The sequence below is a fragment of the Apteryx rowi genome, unplaced genomic scaffold (genome assembly GCF_003343035.1).
Source record: "Apteryx rowi isolate R43461 unplaced genomic scaffold, aptRow1 scaffold_289, whole genome shotgun sequence".
Lineage (NCBI taxonomy): Eukaryota > Metazoa > Chordata > Aves > Apterygiformes > Apterygidae > Apteryx > Apteryx rowi.
In genome coordinates this window covers 449,094-467,360 of record NW_020449296.1, presented here as the reverse complement: position 1 = coordinate 467,360, position 18,267 = coordinate 449,094, and the positions used below count along the sequence as shown (strand labels likewise).

Here is an 18,267-nt window from a genome sequence, read left to right as displayed (position 1 = left end):
CCCCCAGAGCAAAGACAGCAGTCCTTTCATGTGCACAGCACTCACCTGCTCAAAGGTGCCCTTGATGTACGAAGGAGATTTGTAGATGCAACACAGCTTCCTGGACACAGCCACGGCTTCCCTGCAGTCATAATCCACCAGCACCGTACCTTTGATGCCTGGGGGAGGGCAAGGAGGAGAGTTAGCCCGGGCAGCAGCCTGTGACGTGACACCTTCACAGTGGACAGAAGCCCTTGGGAACCCCTACCCCTAGCCCCTCCATCATGGGGGCAGCCCATGAGCCTTGTTGGCCCAGGAACCCCTGGGCAAAGGGAGGCAGAGCTGCCCGTCCCCGGGGCCCACACACTCCTCATCTCTCTCTCCATGCAGCCCTTGCCCGGAAATCCACTGGAGCAGCTGTTCAAAAGGAAGCTGCTGCCTGTCTGGCTGGGCATCCCAACTGCAACTGCTGTCCTGAAGACAGCATGGCCCTACGTCACCTTGTCTAACCCTCTGCAATGCATCAGGCACTAGTCAGGCTGGGTGTGAAGCCCATGTCTTGACACCCCATCAGATCATCTCTCCATGAGGCATGGGGCACAGCAGGATCTGTGTCTCCCAGAGCCACTGCCCTCCAAGCAGGGCGCAGATCAGCACCCAGATAAGAGAAGTTCATGTCCCATTTCCCAAACCAGCCAGAATCCCCAAAGCACAGGACTGGACTAGAAATAGCAGGGCCAGGTAGATGAATGAAACCCCTGAAGGGATGCTCAGAAACACCAAACAGTCAAGTGCACCCCTATTCTGGCATGCTGGTACAGCAAACTCTGCAACCCAAAATCTTTCTGGTTGGAGTCCTAGTGTCAGCAGGTCACTCACAGTGCTCAGTGCAGCACCGGGGCTGACCCTGGCTGTCCCAGGAAATGGGCTGGTCTTTCATTACATTTCCAACAGCATCTGTAATTAATAAGCACTTGCAGCCAGCCCCTAAGAGCAGATCAGCCCAAGAGCCACTGCCAGCAGTGCCAAGGGAAGGGCATCACCAGGGATCAGCCAGGACAGAGAAGTGATATGCAGGCTCCCTTGGAGCACTCCCAGCAGGGCAAATCCACACCATGGCACAACAAACGTCAGATCTCAAGCCTCAACAACAGCTCTTTGTGAAAACAGCTCCTCCTGGCACCCTGCGCAGGGCCTGCATGAAGGCATGTAAGACAGCAGGTGAACGCCCACAGTTATGGGCCGTGGGAAGATGTGGAGGTGCTAACTCACCATGCTCTGCCTGCCTGGAAGGTGAAGAACTCTTACACCAGGTAGCTGCTTCCCTCCTCCACCCCCGGGGGAGATTCATACCATGACCTGCATGGCACAGTCGACTGCTGGGAAGTAAAGTCAGCAATTGGCAGCAAAAAAGTCAGCATGGCACGGCTGAAGAAAGCCACATCCTTCCTGCATGTGTCCACGCCGGGACAAATCTGCAGTTTCAGCCTGCATCATTTCTTTCTCCTTCCCACGTTCCTCCGTGGTCACATCCCTCCCCAAGTCCTCGTGTAGGTGGGCTGAGCCATTTGCTCCCCAGAGGCGGCTGCATTTCAGGAGAACAGGTCCCTCAGGTGAGGCTGACATGCCGACACCACAGACCTGTCCTAGCTGAGATTTCAACGCCAGTCACCAGGTCATGCCAGCGCTAGCCAGTAGCACCCACACCTTGCATGAGGAACTCCTCCCCATTTTGCCAAGCCGGACACTGTTGCCCAAGGCATCATGGAGGAGAGGTGGCAAGATTCCCCATGCCACCCCAAAAGGGTTCCCTCTGTCTGCAAATACACCATGTGAGGGACTGCCTTGCACATCCCCTTGGAGGGATGCCTGGCAGCCTAGGACAGGGAGCACCATGATGAGGAAGGAGGAATCCCCTTCTACGGCACTGCAGTGCCACCAGGGACACATGCCCGCTGTCTTTTCTCCAGGGTCTCCCAGCACCTTGCTCCACAGCTATGTCAGATGCAGCTTTCCCCTCTGCATCTCACCTGGCTAGGCTTGGAGAAAGGGCACTATGCTTCAACAGCCCGGATACCCATGGTGCCAAAGGAACAGCAGGGAGGGAGTGTGTCCCAGGTGCTGGGGCAGAGACACTGTGTTCCACCACCTTGGGGACACCGAGCTCCCAGACTCTGACCCATCCAGCATCCGACGCAGGATGGCACAGCCAGGACTGAGGGTCAGGGACCTGGATTACCTGTTAGCTTCATTCCTATTAGCACATCAGGGGGACACAGAATAAACAGACCGTAGCCTCAGTCTGGTGGCAAGAGAGCAGGATGGCAGGTGAGGAAGGTTTCCCAGCTGGGTGATGCAGCAGCTGTACTGTACGCCGGGCTGCAGTCAAAGACTCCGACCTGCAAAAGGATCTGTTGCCATTTTAACTGTACTGCACCATGCCAAGGGACAGGACAGGCAGATATGTTGGAAAGGGGAGCCTGGCAGGGCTACCAGCGCGACACTGGTGCGAGGAGGAAAGGGAGGGCTGTGCCCAAAGGGGCCAAGCTCACACAGTAGGAATCCACACAGCTCTCCCAAAGCAGCACTGCCAGCGAGTCGGGGGACAAAAGACTGTGGTCTGAGCCCTGCTGCCTAGGGCAGATAGCCATGCACAGGGACCAACAGGGCTGAGAGAGGTCCTCGCACCATTCAGACCACAGAGAAGGAATCCCTGAACTGACCTTCACTGCCTCCCTCTCTCCTGCTCCCTCTCCTGGGAAGTGCTTAGAAGACCAAACCTTCCCAAATTCACTGCGGGGTGATGCAGGAGCCACAGAGCAAGGAAAGAGAGGGGCAGTCATTACAAGAAGGCAAAGGATTAGTCTTGGTACAAGCAGAGCACAAGGCAAGAGAAAACACAGCAGAAACTGCTGGAAACTGTGACTGCTTGGAAGATAAGTCACGTCTCCATCAGTCCTATCTGAACCAAGAAAAATATTTAATAGGGGAAATCTAGCCAGTGGAAGTGTAAAACCACAAGCTCCCTGGCACATGCTAAGAGCCGAGCTTGAGAAGCAGGGAGAAAGTTTCCATCACACCCCTGGAGGATGGTGGCACCAGCAGCAATGCTGCCATCAGAGAATGGTTTCTCCATGGCCTGCAAGACCAAGTATACTGTAGTCAGGAGAGAGATGGGAACCACTTATAGCACCATCCATGGGAGAGGTGGCAACACTATGCAGAAACTAGTGAGGGAGATGCTCCAGCAGCAAACTGTACCTGAAGGGAGAGATGAAAGGAGTAGACATGGCTCTGGCTCTCCCCTGGGATTTGGGTCAGGGAGGAAGGAGACCACACTTGGTGGAAACAAGGGAGAAGGGAAAAAAGGATGATGCAGAGAGAGGGAGCGTCCCTGCCCCACTGCAGAGGCAAGTGCTGCTCTCAGGGGCTCCTCAGAAGGAAGCCTCCTGCTGTACCAGATTTATGCAGCTGCAGAGCCTTGCTCAGTGCTGGCCCCTGTGCAGATAACAGGGAGGAAGCCCAAGCCCAGAAGGGAAGGATGGGGCAAGAGGGAGTGCCCATGTTAGAAGCTGCAAGCTCCTAGAAATCATCAAAGACAGCTTCTACAGAGACAAACCCCACACTTCCCTCTACCCGGCAGCACTCATGTCAGGGAGGTGCTGCTGCTGCCCTTCCTCCCAGCCCGCAAGAGGGGACACTGTCCAGGTGCACCACAGCAGGGTGCAGAAGCCCCGAGGACAGAGCAGCCCTCCCCGCAGGGAGCCTCACCGTGGCTCCAGCAGGCTCCTGAGCAACCGGACGCCCCACCGGCTCCCCGGCCTCCCTGCGGGCTGAGGTCTGCCCAGCGGTGCACGGTGCCTTCCCAGCCCCAGGCCCACGCGCAAGGTGCCATAGGAGGCTATGTGGGGGCTGAGCCCTTCCGCTCGCTCGACCTGGGATAACACAATGAAATCTCTCCCAGCGGCTTAGGAGGCCAGAGCAGAGCTGCTGGCCTGGCGGCTCACCCCTTGCTTGCTCTGACACCCCACACAGATCACCTCCGCACACCTTGCCTCGGTGCCTCGCATGCAAACAGAGCCGATGACAATAGCCTGCGGCTGCGAAGGGGGGCTCGCAGGGTCTGCAGGCAGATCCCACTACACAACAGCCACCTGTGTACAGCTTTCCCCCATGTCCAACCCCCCCATACCCCCCCGTGCTAACCTCCCCTCCATGCACAGTTGCCCATCTCCCCAGAAAAGCACAGTCAAAGAATGAAAAGCAGCTTAAAACCCGGCAGGACAATCAGCCGGCTCTCCAAAGCCGGCAGCACCCCCTGCCCACCCAGCCCAGCAGGCTCAAACCTCAGTGATACAGCCTACAGCCTCCCGGCTCAAACGTTAATCAGGAGCCCACGAAACCTGCAGCATGCAGAGCGGGGAAATCCCATGCAGCAGCCGCTCACGGGGAGGACAGCCCAGGTTGAGGACAGACCTTTGTCTCTGCCTGCCTGTCTCGCTCGCTCGCTGCTGGAGGAGGAAGAGGGGGGCGGTGGGGGACAGCAAGCAAAGATAACACCCCTAGGAGGGATGTCACAGTCACGTTAATCACTTGGAATTCCAGCCAGCGCAGACCCGGGCGCTGCAAATATGGGCAGCAAATGGAGATGCTCAAAGCTCTGAAATAATTGGATCCTTTCACAAGAGCCGAGCCCAGAATCCAGCACAGGAATTCAGTCCCCGCTGGAAGTCGAGAGATCAAATACACAGAGAGGCAGGCACAGCACAAGCAATCCTTAGCCACTGCCGTATCCAGATCCGCAGCCCCCCCCCCCCATATTCCTTTGCACTGCTCTAATCTCAGGTATCTTCTCAGCAGGAGTGACGGCACGAGAGGACCGCAGCAGAGAGCCCAAGCCCCGAGCAGAGCCGAGCTGAGAACTGTCCCCTTCCCATCCAACTTACTCCACTTGTGGCAAGGTGCAGAAACGCTGCCAGTGTGAAAGCAGCCTCAAAGCCCTGCTCGAGCAGAGGAACAGCCCACGGAAAGGAGCCCCCAAAGCTGCCAGCTGGCCTCTGCAGCCCCGCGAGGGAGACGCGCAGCCCGGCAGGCTCGCCAGCCCGCATCACATTCCCGGCGAGACACACACACGGCACATGTAGGCTCCTGCTCAGCGCCTCAACGGCAATGAAAAGGCACGGAGGCTTCTGCCAGAAAACAAAGAGGCAGCAGCAGAGCTGGGGGTGGGGAAAAACTCTCTGCTGCCCAAGAGGATCCCTGCAGAGACAACAGGATGCTGCTGGGCTCCACCACAGCCACTTACCCCAGCGAACCCGAGGTGGCACCCACTCACCCGGCGAAGGGAGTCCGGAGGGTGGGCCGGCCCCCGGTCCCCTCCCCGAGGAAACGCGGAGTGGGAAGTGCTGGAGGACGCAAGCCAGGCCCAGGACAACAGCTGGCCACAAGGGGAAAATTCCTCCGGGCTTGCTTCGCTTCATAAAGAGCTGTGTCTTTTCACCTCGGGGTAACTACTGCATGCCACTGCTCCCGAGGGGAAAGCATGGCCAACACCACGCACGCGAGTTTTACAGCAAGGCGAATTTGCAGATCTCAACGCCGCACGCTCTCTGGAGTTGACCTTGCAGTAGCACGGCAGCCTCACTGCCTTTCCTGCAGGAGGGCGGCTGTGGTCGTTACCCCGGAGCAACAAAGAAGGAGCCCACAGCTTTTTTTGCAGCAAAAGCAAGCCCCTAGTTGTCCACGCGCAGGGACATGTCCGTGGGCTCCATTTCAGTTTTCTGCCAATCTCTGGAGGTGGCAGCTAGAGGAACCCGGGCCCCAGCTGCCAGACAACCACACAGACTTGCTGCTCTGTTCCAGACCTCGGTGCCAACTGGAACCGATGGAAAATTTTCCACCGTTAGCAACTACACAGTCACGTGGGCATGCACCCAGTCACCGGACGGCCACAAGAAGCCTGATCAGTCCTGATGGAGGGAAAGGGACCACTTCTGCTCTGTGCTTGTGCAATGCCTGGGGTCTTCAGCTGTGACTGGGGCACCTTCACACCACCACGTTGAAAGTTTAATAAGGACATTCGTAGCCCCCAGCCCCAAGCAGGTCCAGACCCTCACTGTAGTAGGTGCTGTACAAATGTTAGGAGTAACACTTCTTTTAGCCTGCACATCTCATGTCCCAAGGGGAGGAATAATGCCCTGGGGTTATTGCCTGTATCAGAAACCCTGGGGAACCCTATCCTGACCTGTTCAACTCAACCACAGTGGAAAGAGAGATCACTCACTGTTAGTTCACATCCCATCAGCTCCCTGTCCCAGGCTGTCCACTGCGGGAAGTGTGTTCTAACTGTGCGACGTGAACGGACCGCTCGTCATTGCTGTGAGGCGGGTACAGAAATGTGGACCCTGACAGGGTGCTCCGGGTGACAGGGTTGCAGAGGGGGACCCCTGCCCCTTGCAGGCTTGCGAGGGGGCTGATGCTTCGAGCACTGGGAGAAGACGGCACGGCAATCTGAACGGCTGGCAGCAACGGGACCTCTGCTGTCTCCCCTCTGCTCCCTAGTTCAACACCCACCTCCTGCCCCCTCACCACCATACACAACCACAGCCATTCACAGCTCCATCATCCCTCCTTACCAAGCCAGCTCTTTCCAGCCCCTCCCATGCCCTGACTCCCTGTAATAATCCACACTGCCTGAGCCCGGATACACAGACCTTCAGCTTCCCTACATCCTTCTCACGGCAGTGTGGCTCAGTGTTCCCTAAAGCATGCTCTTCCTCGCTCCCACCCCAAGCCCTGCCCTCCACAACCATCAGACCCTGCCCTGTTTACTTGCACCCCCACACATGTCCCCAGAGTCCCCAGCTCTTCACCTGTGCTCTGTCCCCTTCTGATCTCTGCAGCAACTGCCATAACTTACCCTAGTCTTCTCCATCCCCGACTGCCACTCACCTACCTACAGCCTTGCCAGCCCGAGCCTCTTTGCACTCAACTCACATGAGACCCACCAAGGAGTCCCCGATACCCACGTGGAGAGCCACAGGAACACCATCCTTCCAACGTCCCCTAAACTGTCATAAGGGCACTGCAGAGCAGTGGAGAAGGTCCCAGGGATGCTGCATTACCTGAAGCAGCTCTTGACACGCAGGCCTCAAAGCTGGGCACTGGAAGAGGGAACAAGCTCAGTGCCTGTGGTGAGAAGGGTAGCAAGGACTGTGTATGCAGCATTTACCCCGTGGGAACTGTCCATTCGCACCGCAACCCCTCTTGCGATATACTTCCTTTTACCGTAAGAACCCTTCAAGGGAGGCGCTTGGGCATAGCCACTCAGGCCTCCGGCTCAGCATTTCAAAGCTGCAGCTTGCAGATAAGGCTGCAGCAGCAGTGGCAACATTCAGCTTCTTTTCCATTCCCCATGCTTGACATCTACATGGCATGGGGGGAGGAGATACCCTAGATACATACGCATGCATACCCACCCGATTCGCCCCTTTCCAGCTGCGATTCAGAAAGCCTCAAGTCTAGCAAAAGCCAAAGCGGTGATACAGGCAGGGTAGGTATTTGTGCTCTATACTTGCTTGACTGTAAAGCGTTATCACAGAGAAGGGGCATTTCCACCATCAATTCAATGTCCTGTACCTTGTCAAATGAAGGCAAGGTCTCTCCTTCCAGCAAGCCTGAAGGAAGGGAGAGGTAAGAGATCTGCTGAGGCACCAGGAAAAGATGTCACCACTGTCACCTGAACACTCACACTGCTGCCCATGCTGGTGGGAAACCCAGGGGTGCACAAGTCCCTTCAAAGGCAAACAAGGAGGGATGAGGAATTGGTGTGTCCAACTCCAGCCCCAGAGGCATACCCAAGCCACGGGCCCATGCAGGGCAGCAGGAGGCAAGGCCCAGCAGTGCTGCATCAGCTCCTACTTCACCCCATGGAACTGGCAAACATCCCGGTCCACACACTCCGAATTGCCCCTGGGTCTTGCAGACAGCAAAACCCTCTGCCCCGCATACTCACCACCACCTTATAGCTAGGGCAGGGCTCTGAAATAGCAGCCCAGGGCTCTGTGCAGCAATGTAGCTGGGGTGCCCATAGGGCCTGATGCTCAGATGTTGCATGGAGATGGCAGCATTCAGGAAGCCAAAGCCCAACCAGTGCCTCATGTGAGACAGAGGCCACAAGGGACCTGCCCTCGGGGCTATCAGGCAGGTGCAGCCTGCATGGACCGCACAGCGCAGGGTATGCTGACGTAACAGCATCCTCTGTCTTTGCGGAAGTGATAGGGAACAGGGGTAGGTTCAAGACACAGCTGCATCCCCAGACAACCTTCCTATGCAAGACACAAGCTGCCACATCAGCCCCCATAAAACAAGACGACTTCCTTGTTACTGCTGCAGTCCATGTTTTGCTGCACACCTTCAGCAGGAATACGCAAAGCTCAGTGATCTCAGAAACCAGCTTTACCATGGCAACTGGGCCAAAAACCCCCTTAAACCCTGATGGCAGCCATGCCACAAGGGACACAGACCCCCCCAGCTCTGACATTCATAGGGAGATGGAGTCCACAAAAGCCCTGACAGCTCTCCACGGACTACGAGGAATTGACTAGTCCCAAGCCACAGAGTGATTTACCCGTGGAGCTGGGAACAGACCTTAGGGGCCTCTTGGCTCAGACCACCAGACCCTGCTGCTCTCGATGAGCGCGGGTGTTGTAACAGAGATATCCAAGTAACGCAACAGTGCCCAGAGCAGTATTGAGTAACAACTGGACTGCGAGGAGAGGCAGCCGGGGGAAGGGAGAGAGCACAGCTCTCTGACCCCAGCGGCAGCCCCGCACCAACAAGCCCAAGGGAAAGGCCTAGATGAGCAACTTGAGAAGGGATCCGGGGACAAATACAGGCCCATGGGAACCTCCTAGACAGTGGAAACCCACATAAAAGTGTCTGGGGAGCCTGAATGCTGGGGACATCCTTCCAGTCTCTGCCGGATGGGGAGGCGCATGCAGCTACTGCTGCAGGTCAGCTGTGCCCAGGCTCTGTGGCTACACACAACCCCCTTTGCTCCAATTTATTACTCTGGCAGAGGGGACAATGCAAGCACTAAAAACCATTTTAGCACTCACACACCAGACACAGGCTTCTGGACCATCAGACACTAGGGTCAAAGTTAGGAGACTCATTAAATTGCAGAACGGAGTTGTTCCTGAAGACAAGGCTGACGAGGCTGCCAGCAGCCAGCCTTGCAGAAGGACAGGATCAAGAAAAGAGCAGCCATGAGAATAAAAGGCTGGCAAAGAAACAGAAAATACTGGGAGCATGTAATTCTTTCCAGACAGTCCTCTGGGCTCATCTCAGCCTCCATCTGCTCCCTATCTGCTCGGGATGGTCAGGCAGCTGGAGCCTTTAAAAAGACTACTGGTGACTTCCCCTTTGATCGCCACCGTCTCTGGGCCTGAGATAGGCACCACAGGGAAGATAAACCTGGAGCCCTTCCACCCGGAGGGTTGGGGGCCAGCGTCCTCTCCAGCCTCCTGGCAACACGAACATCCCCTGCAGATCACAGCTCTGCACTGCCAGCGGAGCAGGGTGGATGGTTTATTGCCCCGTGCTTTACTGCCTGTGTGTCAGAGCCAAACTTTTCATACTCACGCAGGTAGGGAAAAAACAGTCCTCTGGAGAGAAGGGTGCTCCAGCTAAGATAGGTGGAGGCAGAGCAATGAGGTGGGCAATCCTGCTCAGGCAGTGCCTCTGTCCCCCAACACTGTTAGCACCACGCGGACGAGAGATGGACCCACACAGAAGTGCTGGTACTCACTGTGCCAAGACGCAGCAAAGGCGACAAACAGAACAAACCTCTGAGCTCTCTGCTCAACTGCAGGCAGGTTGGTCCAATAGGCCCTGAGGTGCAACATTGCCAGCTGCCCTGAGAACTGCAGATCCGTGGAATAGCACAGGTAGAAGGGGACCTCGGGAGGTCTTGGTCCAATCCTGCTCCAAGTGAGGCCGACCTGGAGTAGGTTGCTCAGGGCCTGGCCCCATTGAGGGCTGAAAGCCTCCAGAGTTGAAGATTACCCCCCTTGTCCGGGCCTGCTCTAGGATTTGACTGCCCTCGTGGGAAATACTTTTCCTAAAATCTGACAGGAATTTTCCTTGATGCATCTTGTGCCGCTGCCCAACATCCTGTCCCTGGACACTTCCCAGAAGAGCCTTGCTCCAGCTTCTCTCCAAATCCCCATCAGGCAGCTGACAACAGCAATGAGACCCCTTTGCCTTCCCTTCTCCAGGTTGTACAGCCCCACTGCTCTCAGCCTCTCCTCATTTGCCCTGACCTCCAGCCCCTCAGCATCTCAGCTGAACTCTCTCTCATTTGTCCATGTCTGCCTTATCCTGGGGAGCCCAAAACCTCCTCCACTGACACCATAAGCAGTTCAGACTCAGGGCGGGGAAGGACGAAAGGGGAAAGAAATGCATTAATCTGCAATTAGTCACGCTTTCAATCTGGAAGCTTTGGATCTGGGCAGGCATTCAGTGCCAGCCACACCTCTGTTGGAGAGGTACTGCCTTGAGGACACAACCACCTGCAAGCCTGGGTGAGGCTCTGCATTTTAAGGAAGGGATGAGAAGGTCTGTGCAACAGGGACACACTGACTGGCCAGAGCCCAGCACGGCCCAGCTGGAAGATGGGGATGCAGACCATGCACGGGTAGCATTGTCTCTCCTGCAATATCCCCCCATCCATTTCAACCAGCACTGTCGAGGAGCTCGCAGCCAGTCTGGCCTTATCAGGCCCTGATGGAGATGCCAACAAGGCAAACTCCTCTAAGAGCACAGGACACCCTCACTCTCAATTCACACAGTTCACTTGGAGCAGGGGCAGAAGGTTAATCTGCAACAACTGAACTCACAATCTGCGACAGGCAAAGCAGATGACTGGTCACCCATGGCAGGAGGGAAACCACTCAGCCAGGCTCGGCAGAGGGACTCCACCACGTCCTACCCCAGCGTGATGCCTCCCACAAGTGGACAAGACGCACAACCGCATGCAAGCCCTTCCTCCTCTCACCTGAACAGGCTGAACAGGCTGCAAACACAACGCACTGCAGCATGCCAGCCTGCCTCAGCCCCAGGGCAGGGCCAGACCTCCAGGGTATCTCTGGAGAAAACCGGAGCCTGTTAATCTCCATCCCTCCCAGCCAAGCATATAGCCAGCGAGGACAGCAGGTACCTGCAGCTGGCCTGAGCAACAGAGCCCTACAGACCTTAGGGACACTACTTGCCACAACACTGAAACCAGTGAGCACTGTTTTGGTTTGAGAATTTGATCCACAGCTCTGCTTGTTAGAGATACCAGGTGCATATTTCAGTTCCCATTGCCACGTGCCCACGTCACCCTGTGTTGGGAATCCCAAGTACCTGCTCCAAGAAGTTTGGCCCTAAACACATAGAGCTTTGGCTTTACTGCTGTGGCACCATTATGGGGCTTACGACCATCATGCCCATAGGGGACCTGCCCCCAGGAGCGATGGGCAGCACCATCTGAAGGAGTCAAACTCATCGGCGACCAGCTAGGGAAGACAAAAACAAAACAGCCCAGAACAGGTCCCTGGATGAGGAAAGCGGCCCTCCACGATCCCCTCAAGCATCCCCCAGGTTATGCAGCAGGGCCAGAGCCCAGACCACAGGTGGGCTTTTGGAGTCAGCATCACCCTGTGCCCCCAGGCCTGCAGTGCATCATCCCAACCCGGTTCTTCCCGCATGCCATAATCACTCAATACAAAACTATCCATTTATCCTTCTCTGTCCCAGCAGGGATCATTAATTTTTCCATCCTCCTCCCAGTCTCTCAGAGTGCAGGGGAGGGTTAGTGGACAGGGTCCGACCAGGACAGAGACCTGCTCAGTTTGCCCAGGGCTGGCTGGACAACCCACAGCCTCCTGGGGACAAGGATTCACCCCATGTACTGGAGGCTGGGATACCTGGTCACTGCACTGCTCCCCCACGGTGCTTGTCTTCGGTGTCTCCCAGGAAAGCCTCAACACCATGGGATCCCCAGGCCCCACCAGGACGGCAGAGTACTGAAGGAGAGAGGAGACAGGAGCAGAGAACAGGTTCAGCACTTGCCCAGGCCACGTGTGGCACGTGGCTGAGCCAGATCCCAGGGATCCTGGCCTGTTCCCTCTGCTCTGCTGCCTAGGCCGCGCTGCCTCTGCAGCAGCCACAGGCGCTACCTTCACTTGCCAAGCCCTGAGGCTTTCCCAGCTCTCCTCTGGCACCTTCATCCCATTGCCTGGAGGACCAAGCCTGGGCTGCCAGGCCCCTGGGCTCCCTTAAAGCCCAGCTCTGGGAGAGCACCTGCCTTTGGCTTCCTGTTGACTCATTCCCCTGTGATTCACCCCCTCCTCCTGCCTGACTCACCCATTTATGCCACAGCCCTGTGTGTGCAACCCTGCCACAGTTGTCAGGGCAATGCCACAAACTCTGCAAGGCAGCAAATCAGGCAGGAAAACTGGCCAGGCTGCACCAAACACCTCGTCTCCTGCAGCACGCAGCAGCAGAGATGACGCCACTGGCTCAAGTCCACATCGGGGAGACGGGGGCAGCAAGGCAGACCGGGAGTGGGAGTGCTGCCATGTGTAAGCACTGCCGAGATAAGGAGCGAGGCTGGGGGAGGGTTTCCTCCAGGCTCCCAGGCTGTCTTCCAGGCAAACCCGTTCACTTTATCAGGCCTTTGGCAGCCTGTTCCCCACCTCTGGCTCTGGGAGGGTTACCCGGCACTGCCACAGCGCAGATCCATATGCTAGCTGCCTGCTGACTAACTTTCCTTCAGGTACAGCCAACACATGCCCTCCCAGGCCACCCCAGGGCATGCCTTTTCTCAGTTTGGTTCTCCAGGTGACTGCCAAAGACAGAGCTGGAAGCCCAAGACTCTCCCTGGGAAGAGGAGAAGAGGAGGGGAGCCACTTGGTTCATCTCATTACCCAACTCTGCTAAACAACAGGGTGGGCAGCCCTACAGATGGCAGAGGGGTGACCAAGGGACAGGCACAGAGCTTGGGCAGAGGAAGACTGTGCTTTCAGAGTCCTGGGAGCCAGGAAGAGCTCTCTTGTAAAGCACGGCTTTGGTCACTAAGCATCAGCTAGTGCCGCAGTCCTTGCAGGGCCCACAGGCTTGGCCAGTTCCTGAGTCCAGACAGTACAAGCTATATGCACAATGATGCTGTCTCTGCAAACTGCTTCTCAGACTAGTGATTCCCTTAATACTAGGGGCAGTAGCTCAAATGAAACAAGCTTTGCCCCAAATCCTCTCCTTTCACATTCACCCTAGCATCATTCCCTTCCAAAGGCTCTTCTAAACTCAGCCTCTCTCTTAGAAGGGACCAGAGTAGACAGAGGCTACAAAAGGAACACTGCACATCACATCACAGCTCCTCACCATGCTGGAGCCCAGCAAGAGCTACAGCACAAGCCTCCCAGCCGTTGAGAGGCTCTGTGTACCAGAGCACATCCATCTGCGTCAAAGAACGCACGAGAGAGCAGGCGTGCGCAGAAGATGCTGGTCTGTGCAATACGCCTGGTGTGTGGATCTGTGCTTCTGCTTACAGCAGCCTCATGGCTGAAGGATCCATTTCCCGTCGATTATGGGAAAAAAATACAGGGATCGGACATAGACTCTTCTTTTACCCTTTCTGCTCCACACCCTGCAAGTCAGAGTCATGCTGATGAGGGGCTCTGGTCATATCCACCCAGGAGCACTTGGCTAGCTGTCGCATTTTTTCTACAGCCACATGCAGGTTACTTAGGACAGGCAGTGCTGGTGCTACAAAAGGAGAAGGCAGCCGAGCATTGGGTCTCCAGCAGGGTCACAGAGCCCCAGCCGGGTCAGAAGGCCCTGCCATCTGGGAAACTAAGGCCAGACTAACCGATGCTTTGCCTACGGAGGGAGGAACAATGTCTCAGGCTGAGAGTTCATGTATTTAATAGGGACAAAGAATGATTTTCTGCCAAAGTTCAGGACTATATGCCAAAACTGCTGGTTCAGCTAATGGATCTCCCTGGATTTTTACCTGTATGACACAGAGGTGCAGTATCCAGTGCCTCCTGATCCTCACCATACACTCACAGATCCTTTGTCCCTTTTCAGGGAAAAGAAAACCAAAACACAGAGAACAGGAGTCTTGTCCAGGGTCACATAGGGAGCCAGTGACTTCCCCCACACACCACCCCTCCTTTCATCAGGATGCTTCAGTCCCCAGGGTCTCTTCTAGGGAGGCAGGGTGAGAGATTTGCACTGCTCACTGCATGTCATCAGCAAGGTCAAAGGCAGAGCCAACACCATGGTCACGGTGTCACCAAGGTCACAGAGCTGGGTAAGCGTCTGAACAAAACTTAGCAGCCACCAGTGGGACAGGCCCAGCAATTAAAATGGACATACTTGAATCAGCCTGTCAGTATTGAAAAAGATGGGCTTCCCTGTGAGCTCTGGGAGTCTCTGAGACAGCAGAGAGAACCTACGTGAGCTCCTAGACCAGGTCAGGTCCCTGCTCTAGCCCCAGGGAAAAGGGGGAGCTGAGAGCGAACAACAATGATGTGCCCGACATCCAGTTAGAGCAGCTAGCGAACTGCTCTGATTTGAGCCAAACGGAAACAATTTCCCAGGAACAGCTCTCCACTTGTGAATAACAGATGTAACACGCCATCCTTAACACCACCCTTCAGCCAGGCTCTGGGAAAAATGGACAGGAGCTAGCTAAGCTACTGTTGCTTTTGAGGTCTCTCCCACATCAAGCAGGATCCCTTGCAACTGCCTTGTGTTCCTCTTCTACAGCCCAAGTGGCAAAAAAGAGTGGCAGAGCATCCCTCCGAAGGACAGAGACAGCACCTTGTTGCCTTGAAATAGCATATTTCAGGCCAGCCAGCTGGGAACTGTCAGCAGAGAGGAGCCAGTTTATTCACCCATCTTTATGTCAGACTTGCTTCTATAGCACAGCTGCTGCAAAGGGCAGGATGGGAAGAGAAGTTGGGGCAACTATAGAAGGAGAAGTTCAGGCTCTCTGAATGTGGATGGGGGCAGTTTGCTAAGCTGCAAGAAGTACGTGAAGTTGATGCTTCTGCTGAAATATTTCCTGGTTACAAGGGTTGACTCACAGATCACTAGTTTGAGAATGAGCAATCTACCAAGGTGAACAGAGGAAGTCACCGCTTCCAGGAACCCCTTGCTGGGTTGTCCTTCTCACAGCAGCTCTCTGCTCCCTACATTTCTCCCTGCCCAGGACTTGAAAAAGTAGAAGAAGCCTCAATGCCACTAACTTACATGCTTGCTGTAGTGACCTGCTCAGAGCTGCCAGCAAAAGGACAGAGGCTGGAACAGAGTATGTGCCTCTCTTGGCCTTCCCTCTCTGCCAGGTCCCTGGCAGAGAGAATAGCTGGACCTGGCCCCCAAGACTCATGGAGTATTCCTGGGAGCACTTTTCATCTCCTGGCCAGAGCACAGCAAAGGGTCAGCCCTTTGTTCCAAAAAATCACATCCAAGGTTATCTGTTCCAATGTAAGGACCAGATGTGGAATTTCTTTAAATAAAGGCTTAGATTGGGGAGCACATGTCTGTGGCAAGGGATGGAGCTGAATGGCCAAGCATCTGCTAACCCAGCCTGAAAGAGTTTTAAGAACTAAACTGCCTTTTCTGGTCAGTAACACAAATTCAAGGTTGCTAAAATTGGAAAGCGTGCCGTGTGGTTCACAGCTGGCGCTTACCCTTCCTGCAAGCTGGAAAACCCCCTCATCTTGGCAGCCCTGAGCAAACCCCCCCACGGGGGCATGCTCACTTTGACTCAGCACATCCTGCAGCCTCCTTGCACAACCTGGGCATGCTGGCCGGCTGGCTCATGCCATCAGAGACTCAGGATGGAAACTTGCCGTGTCCTCTTTCCACCTTGCTGTGGGAAGGGAAACAGATTTCAACCATCCATCCCTTCCCTGCTTCTTTTGCTGGCCCCTCTGCTGCTGTGCCCCACGTGGCAGCCTGAGCAGACAACACTAAGCAGAACAGCTAGGAAAGCAGCTAAACTTGGGCTTTCCTGCTTAACTATGCATGCACAATCCAGCTTTGGCCTGGGCAGGTCATTTAAAAGCTGACTTCCCCCTTCTTCCTTTTGTATGGGCAAAACATGCCTGCAGGCACCCAGGACTGCCTCCTCTTCTGCATTTTGGAGATGCCCTCCCTTGAGGCATTACTCTCTGCTAATTGTAGCCTATGCCTGCTGAGAGCAGGTCAGAGAGGCCCAATGCTGACTGCATTGGCAATGAACAAATTCATGTGGGAGCAGCTGCAAGCATCTCCTCACCCCACACTTCTTTGATATCTCTTACAAAACACCTGTCTGCTCCACTGCCAATCCACTCAGGCGAGACAGCCTCACTGCTCTTCCCCAAGGAACGAAAGGCATCCTCCCACCAGCAAGCAAAAGCTCTTTCTTCCTCCTTTTCTCCAACAAAGTTTCACACCAGGATCCTTCCCACCAGGACTGTTTCCTCCATCTCACTGTCAGTCCTCCTCCAGGCCCAGGCTCCTGCTTTCTTTGCCCTTACCAATAGTCATCTGTTCTTATCTCCTGATTAGTGTTACCAGAATGTACTGATATGCCATTGTGTCCTCTCTCAGCAAAACAATTCTGCATTGCAGGAGGGAGATTCTCCACCACATTTGCCACAGCGCTTGACAGATTCACTAACAGCCCCAACAGCAGGGACAGGAATGGCACAGCTTAACCACTTTCATGTCAATGAGTAAGATATGGAGAAGTCCTATGACTCACCTGAAAACCTGAACTAAGCATACAATCCTAGCCTCCCGGCTCCCAGCCTTATGCTCAAAACACTCATGCATCTCAGGATACAGTTCCAGTTTTCACTCTGCTCTTAAAGCTATCCATGAATTCGCTCTTTTTTTTTTTTTTGCATGTTTGAGTAAAGACTTGGATCCTCTGGTCCAGCTTCAGGAGCTGAGGACAAGTTTCTACGTACTGACCTCAGCTTGGCTCTGCATTTTCACCACACACCTCCAAAAGCTCTTTGAGGCCTGGCCCATCAGATAAGACCTGTTAAGACTTCCTGGAACCAGGTCCTAAGTGTAACTAACCTCTGCTCCTCAGCTCTAGCTGAACACAGCTAGCTCTAGCACCCACACCAGGGAGGCCAGCATCCTTTAAGATGTCTAGATTTGGTGCAGTAGCAAATCACCACTCACCTACCTTCTAGATAGAGAGGCTGATGATGAAGGCTTGTTTATGTAGGCTCTATTTCAGACATTTCACTAATGTTATTAAAGTTACTGTTTCTCTACTGCATTTGTCATGATCACAACAAGGTTGAGAGTCCAAGGTTGTTGTCTAGTTCAGCAGGATCACTAAATGGGAAAGCAAAGCTCATGCTGCGGAATGATGCGCAGCTATTGTGCACTGCTCACCTACGAATTTCCTGGCATCTCTCTTCAGCTTCAGGTCACTCAGTTGCCTGGTTCCATCTTCTTGGGGACTCCTTGAAGAACAGACCCTTTCGGTTCCCCCTGGGAAAGCGAGTTCAGGTGGTATTTCCTGTTATTACTATGTGAAGCACCACATTATCTTTCCCCCCAGCTCTATTTCCCAGGACACAACCTATTAGATTAAATTCATTATCCCTATCACTTAATAGCACAATCTTTTCATTTCTCTCTTAACACACATCTGAGACATATCAAGTTTCAGACAAGCTCACGTGAAGGGTAATTCCATGCTCTTTCCTTGCAAAGATTTGTAGAAGTCGTCATATATTTTCTTTTTGGTGCTTTAAAAAAAAAAAAAAAAAAAAAACTCGTCTTAGGGGTTCATTTTAAGACAGACTTTAACTTTTCTTTCCAGACCATCATTTCGGTTGCAGCTTTCTCAGGCTCTGGAGGGCAGCACTCTCACCACTGCTTGTACTGGTGCAGCTCCATCAGCAAGCCAATGTTTGGAGCTGTGTTGTAGGGAAACTTTCAAGGGCAAAATGCTTTTTCCTATCCAAAAGCAACCAGCAGATGAGTACAGGCATTTCCTGGTACACTGTTATTCCTTGCTTCAAGCCCCTGCTGCAAGACAGGCCTCTGATAGCAGCCTTCCTACCGGAAGCATCACTGGGTTTTCTTTGGTTACTCTAGCAGTATGATATTGTAGAGAAACACAATTAAAGAGAGCTGTAATCTATAATAAGTCATTCCTACTGAACTGCCCGGAAGAGAGCTGCAGAGGAGAAAGAGGAGAGCTATTCCAAATCAAGT

At 54.4% G+C, this 18,267-nt stretch overlaps 1 protein-coding gene across 12 annotated transcripts in view; it reads right to left on the bottom strand.

Annotated features, from left to right (window-relative positions):
- The window catches only part of FAM214B (family with sequence similarity 214 member B), a 34,333-nt gene that overhangs the window by 8,939 nt on the left and 7,127 nt on the right, over nt 1–18,267 (bottom strand). For 3 of the 12 annotated variants that reach the window (XM_026069201.1, XM_026069202.1, XM_026069204.1), the window contains 3 exons: nt 17,727–17,795; nt 17,437–17,535; nt 46–158 (listed from right to left, as the gene is read on the bottom strand). The gene's annotated coding sequence lies outside the window, so the exon portion shown is untranslated. Of the gene's footprint in view, nt 1–45; nt 159–1,251; nt 1,359–2,218; nt 2,379–7,103; nt 7,234–17,436; nt 17,536–17,726; nt 17,796–18,267 lie in introns of those variants that run through there. The other 9 variants (XM_026069206.1, XM_026069200.1, XM_026069198.1 and 6 more) reach the window with 6 other exon arrangements.